The sequence below is a fragment of the Myotis brandtii genome, unplaced genomic scaffold (assembly GCF_000412655.1).
Source record: "Myotis brandtii unplaced genomic scaffold, ASM41265v1 scaffold351, whole genome shotgun sequence".
NCBI lineage: Eukaryota > Metazoa > Chordata > Mammalia > Chiroptera > Vespertilionidae > Myotis > Myotis brandtii.
Genome location: NW_005363502.1, coordinates 1,008,412 through 1,014,025, shown reverse-complemented (window position 1 = coordinate 1,014,025; position 5,614 = coordinate 1,008,412). Strand labels below are relative to the sequence as shown.

General features: G+C 47.7%; 1 protein-coding gene across 4 annotated transcripts in view; it reads left to right on the top strand.

Annotated features, from left to right (window-relative positions):
• Positions 1-5,614, top strand: part of CHD7 (chromodomain helicase DNA binding protein 7) — a 122,971-nt gene that overhangs the window by 31,789 nt on the left and 85,568 nt on the right. The window contains exon 2 of one of the 4 annotated variants that reach the window (XM_014544101.1): positions 3,317-3,320. The exons of the other annotated variants lie outside the window; for them this stretch is intronic. The gene's annotated coding sequence lies outside the window, so the exon portion shown is untranslated. The remainder of the gene's footprint in view (positions 1-3,316; positions 3,321-5,614) is intronic. 4 annotated transcript variants of the gene reach the window in all.

The window sequence follows — 5,614 nt, the reverse complement described above, 5'->3', positions numbered from 1 at the left end:
TATATGCTTCTATTCGTGCCCAGCTGTGTAGATTCAATTATAATAATTTTCTCAGTTGCATAACATTGCTGTTTGATGATGACTGCGTTATTAGTCAGTGAATGAACCTCCCTCTTTTTGACCCTTCAGCAGTGTTTATACAGTACTTAATTGCTCTGTCTACTGCTTCTATATGCTTCTATTCGTGCCCAGCTGTGTAGATTCAATTATAATAATTTTCTCAGTTGCATAACATTGCTGTTTGTTTATGACTGCGTTATTAGTCAGTGAATGAACCTCCCTCTTTTTGACCCTTCAGCAGTGTTTATACAGTACTTAATTGCTCTGGTATCTACTGCTTCGTGTGTAATTCCAGCTGGAAGGAGTCATGGGGACACCATCCCCTGTAAGTGTTAAACTGTTTCTGATGTGCAATAAACTGTCTTTTAAAATAAGTACCAGGAACCTTTAATATTGTTTATAGTGCAGTTTCCTATATATTTTACTTGAAAATGAAGTTATTTGTTTTTCTTTTAGAAAAAAGTATTCAGAGAGGAAGGAAGAGGGAGAGAGAGATAGAAACATCAACGATGAGAGAATCATTGATCAGCCATCTCCTGCACTCCCCACACTCGGGATTGAGCTCCCAACCTGGGCATGTGCCCTGACCAGGAATCGAACCCTGACCTCCTGGGTCGACGCTCAACCGCTGAGCCATGCCGGCTGGGCAGTTATTTTCTTTTAGAAATGTCCTCCCTGGGATGGCGTGAGTGGTGACTAACTGTCTGACAGTGCCAGGCTGCAGCGTGCCTGTGACGGCAAAGCCTGTATTCCTCTGGGCTCTTCAGTCTGAGTGGGTCCCAACTCTGTCCAGCTATTCCCTGCACCAGCGCCCGTTGCCATCACAGCTTCCTTTTGCTGGAGACACTTCCTTTTGCTGGAGACACTGCAGCGACTAGGCAGGTGGGCATAATGGCTGGGACATGTGCTCTGCAGAGAGCTGCCTGGGTTGAATCCTGACTCTTCTGAGAACCAGCTTTTTGTGACTTTGGGCAACTTTCTTAACCTCTTTTGCGCCTTGGTGTTCCCACTTACAAAATGGGGACGTTTCCTAAGGTGGTTGTGACCCCGGAGCAGTGCTGGTCACCGAAGTGCTCAGTGTTACCGTCAGCAGCAGCTGCAGCACCGAGGTCCAGGGATGCCCCTGGGCTGTGTTCATGTGGAAGGACACAAGTCCGGCATGGGAAGGGGATCCTGGATGGGGAAAGACTGAAAACATTTCAGATGAGAGTGGCAGAGGACGCTAACGTATGTGTCGGTTGCTTATTGTTACATGACAACTTTCATGGCTAAACACAGCATCTCTCAGGTTCTGCAAGTCAGGGCCTGAGCACAGCTTTGCAGGGTCCTCTGCTTAGACGCCATGTCTAATACGGCTGTTTTCAGGCGTCAGGATTGCCTTCTTGCCTGGCGTTCTGACTGGGGAAGGACCTGCTTCCACCTCCATTTGGGTTGTTGACGGATTTCATGTCTGGCTGCTCTGGGATTGGGGCTTCAGTTCTTGCACCCGCCACCCTGCCCTCTGCTTCTCGAGGCTCCTTGCAGTTCTCACCTGGTGGGTTTCCCCTTATGGTCAAAGCTGGCATCCGAGATAGTCTCTGACCCTCAGGGGGAGCCTGTCCCCCTTTACACACTTCCACTGATAGGTCAGGCCCACCCCAGAGAATCTCTCCTTCGAGGAACTCAGAACCAACTGATGTGGGACCTTACCCCCCTGTGAAATCCTTCCACCTCTGCCGTGTGCTGTTGCCAGAAGGCACAGGTCCCCCCGCAGTCAGGAGGAGGAGAGCATGAGGCCCCGTAGAATTCTACCTCCTACAAGATGTGGGTGAGTTTTTAATAAGACCAAAGTAAGCAGTAAGCATTTCTTGCCAACTAAATTTGCTAAACTCACAATCTCTGAAAACTTGTTTAGAGTGTGTAAATTAGCTTTATCATTAAGCTCCTTGTAAATTGATCTCCCTCCCACCACTCCAAGATTGTTCTATTCCCATTTCTACACAAACCTCTGGGGTTGGTCAGTGTTAGGTAAAGACACACCTTCCTTTCAGTCTATTGAAATCTGACTTTTTAAATTCCTAGGAATAGCATAGTGAGTTGCTTTTAATATTGACGTTTATAGGGTAGTAGACACCTAAATGCAAAAACTTGCTATAAATTGCTTTTCCAGAGCCAAACTTCATACATTTTACCTTTCCAATTTAGGGCTCAAACATGATACAGGGTATAACAGTGATAGCAAAATACAATGTAAGTGTACAGCAAAGAATTTTTGAATTGAACTTTTTAGTATGTAAGTTTGGTCTTTGTCTTTACTGTCTTTCAGTGGTTCTATTTATGCAAAACATTTTGGCCAGCCCAGAAGCACTGATGTTTTGTGTTTTGCTGAGTTTGATTCCTAGTCAGCTGGGTAGTTTCAGGTCTAGATGGCTGCTGCCAAATTCAAGCCTCCACACACTTCTTCGAGAACAATGTGGACCTAAGAGCTAACTTGAAATAAGCAAGTGCACTGAGAGTTGGGCCCTTCGAGTGAGCCAACAACGGGAGCACTATATGCAAGGTGGTGAAGAAAAGTAAGAAGGAAGGGAAGGGAGAGACAGGAAAACTAACTTCGTTACGGTCCCTGAGCCTATTCATATATTTTTTTAAATTTTTACTTTTATTTATTTTTTATTTTTTTATTTTATTTTTTAAATATATTTTATTGATTTTTCACAGAGAGGAAGGGAGAGAGATAGAGAGTTAGAAACATCGATGAGAGAGAAACATCGACCAGCTGCCTCCTGCACATCTCCTACTGGGGATGTGCCCGCAACCCAGGTACATGCCCCTGACCGGAATCGAACCCGGGACCCCTCAGTCCGCAGGCCGACGCTCTATCCACTGAGCCAAACCAGTTTCGGCTAAATTTTTACTTTTAGAAAGTAATGTTTGGTTGAACGTATAGCACTTGGTGATTTGGAACAAGAGAGTGAAGTGTGACTGACTGTAGCCCAGACTCCTCTAATGGGTTTATGGTTGGGTTTGCTTATTGTCAGTCAGAGACGCCATGATGTCCATGGTGCAGACCTTGCATTTTTTGGCGGGGGAGGGGGTGCTGTTGGAGGAGAATGGGTGTAGTCTCTCAGCAGCCCTGCTGTGTCCTGGAGGCAATCACCCCCCCCCCCCCCCCCCCCCTCTTGGACAAGGAGGCCTAAGCAGTTATTCGCCATCACTGCAGTAGACTTGAATTGTATCCAGTTTGTGGTGGTTTCTGTTTCTCCTCTGCCCAGAGAAGCCAGGCTCTATTGCTCCCTCTACGTGTTTTCCCCTCAATTAAAAGCACTTCAGGAAATGGTTCTCAAGGCCAGGAACACAGTCTGATTACTTGCATACCCTTTTTCAAAAACTAGCACATGTAAAAGCACAATTCACGTCTTATATAAACAATTAAGCTAATTTCCCCAAGCATTTATGTAGCAGTGGAGATACATCCAAAGTATGTTGAGTTTAACATCAGTTCTGTGCCCTAGGTGTGCATGTGGGGTGTGTGTGTGTGTGTGTGTGTGTGTGTGTGTAGACACGTTATTGCAGTGACATGGTCCTTAAATGCAAACCTGCTACTTCGCCTGGTGCTTTTCCTAGGGCGTAGAATCATCTGTTACCAAACTGGAGAAAAGAACTGCATTAGATTTCTTGAAATATAGTAGATTGGATTAAAAGTCATATAAGCTGGTTTTATTTTAAAAATGTGGTTTTGGGAGAGTTTTTAAGGGAGAGCAGGCAATGGGATTACCTTTTTTTTTGGAAGACTCAGTTCAGTTCCTGGGACACAAAGCAGGTTGATTGAATTGAATTCAGTTTTTATCCAACAGGGTGATTTTGAGATTCAAATTGGGTAATGCTTGTTAGCTGCAAAATATAATGCGAATTTCAGTTCTTATTTTTTATCTTCGGGAGAAAAGTTCGTGGTTCTCTACAGCTTTAGTTTGAAATTAAACTAGAATTCTCTCCTAACCCTTTGAAGGCAAAAATTCTAAAACTGCATTAAATTAAAAGCCATTTTAGCCTGTAGATTAGGGTTAAGGTCTTAGAACTAAGACCGTTGTGGGTGGAGAAAGACAGCAAGTGGCTTCCCAGGCTTGTGCTGTGGTCACAACCGGGTTTGGAGACCTCCCCGCCACCCCTCTGCAGCCATGCGTGGGCCACGGTCACCTTCACGCTGGCTTTGCAGCCACATCTGGGTTAGAATCTCAGGTTTGCCATTTTCTGGCTGTGTAACTTTGGGTAAGTTCATCTTAAAGCGTCATTTTTAAAAGCAGTGCACCTCCCCCACCTCATGGGGTTGTTATAGGGACTTAGGAGATAAGTAAGATGCTTAGCAGAGCACACAGCACATTCAGTCCACTGTCCCAGGATGGCAGTCCCGGTGCTGCCTCTCCCCGAACACCAGGCTCCACCCTGTACCCTTTTCTCCGTCACCCCGAGGGACCAGGCTGGAGGCAGCCTTGCGGGCACCACAGCAGCGTGTGACAGCCTGGTCAGTGTACAGCACAAGTCCACATAGGATTCCTCAGACACTTAGAAAGGGGTTAACACTGGTGGAGTTCCACTGCTGTGTTATTCTAGTCAATCTGATTGTAAAAAAAACACCACAACACAGTGTTTTACACATTAAAAATGCTATTTGTGGCCCTAGCCGGTGTGGCTCAGTTGTTTGGGTGTCCTTCTGTGCACCAAAAAGTTGTTGGATCAATTCCTGGTCAGGGCACATGCCTAGGTTGTGAGCTCTCACATCAATGTTTCTCTTTCTCTCCCTCTCCCTTCCTCTCTCTCTAAAAATCAATTATCTATCTTTAATAGTTAAATAAAATGTGGTGCATGCATATAATCCTATATAATAAAGAGCTAATATGCTAATTAGACCAAACAGCAGAACAACCGTCTGGACAGCCTTCTGGACGACCATGCTATGACACGCACTGGCACCAGGCCAGCCAAGGGAGGTGCGATGCGATTAGTCGGGCGCCCCGCCATCGCCCCACAATTGCCCTAAAGAGGGAGGCCCAGGCTGGTGGGGTGATCAATGAGGGGGGGGGGCTCCACGATTGCCCCAAAGAGGGAGACCGAGGCTACCAGGTAGGTGGTGCAGCGGCAGGTGGGCAAGGCCTCCCTCTGCAGGGTGATCAATTTGGGGGTTCTGCGATCGATCGCCCCACAGAGGGAGGCCCAGGCCACCAGCCAGCGACACTGTGGCGGGTGTGCGGGGCTGGCCAGTGATCACTCCACAGAGGGAGGCCCAGGCCAGCCAAGCAATTGAACCCCATGCCTATCGCCCGCAGAGGGAGGCGACTGGTGGCAGGGGAGGGAGGGCAGCCCTGCACAGATGGTAAGCAGTGGCAGCGGTGGGGGCGTGGCCAGCTGTCAGCAGCCAGAGCAGTGGGTGGGCGGGGGGAAGGAAAGCCCTGATAGGCCCTGATTGACGGCCAGGCCTAGGGACCCTACCCGAGGGGTCCCGGATTGTGAGAGGGTGCAGGCTGGGCTGAGGGACGCCCCCGACCCTGCCTCCCATACACGAATTTCGTGCACCTGGGCC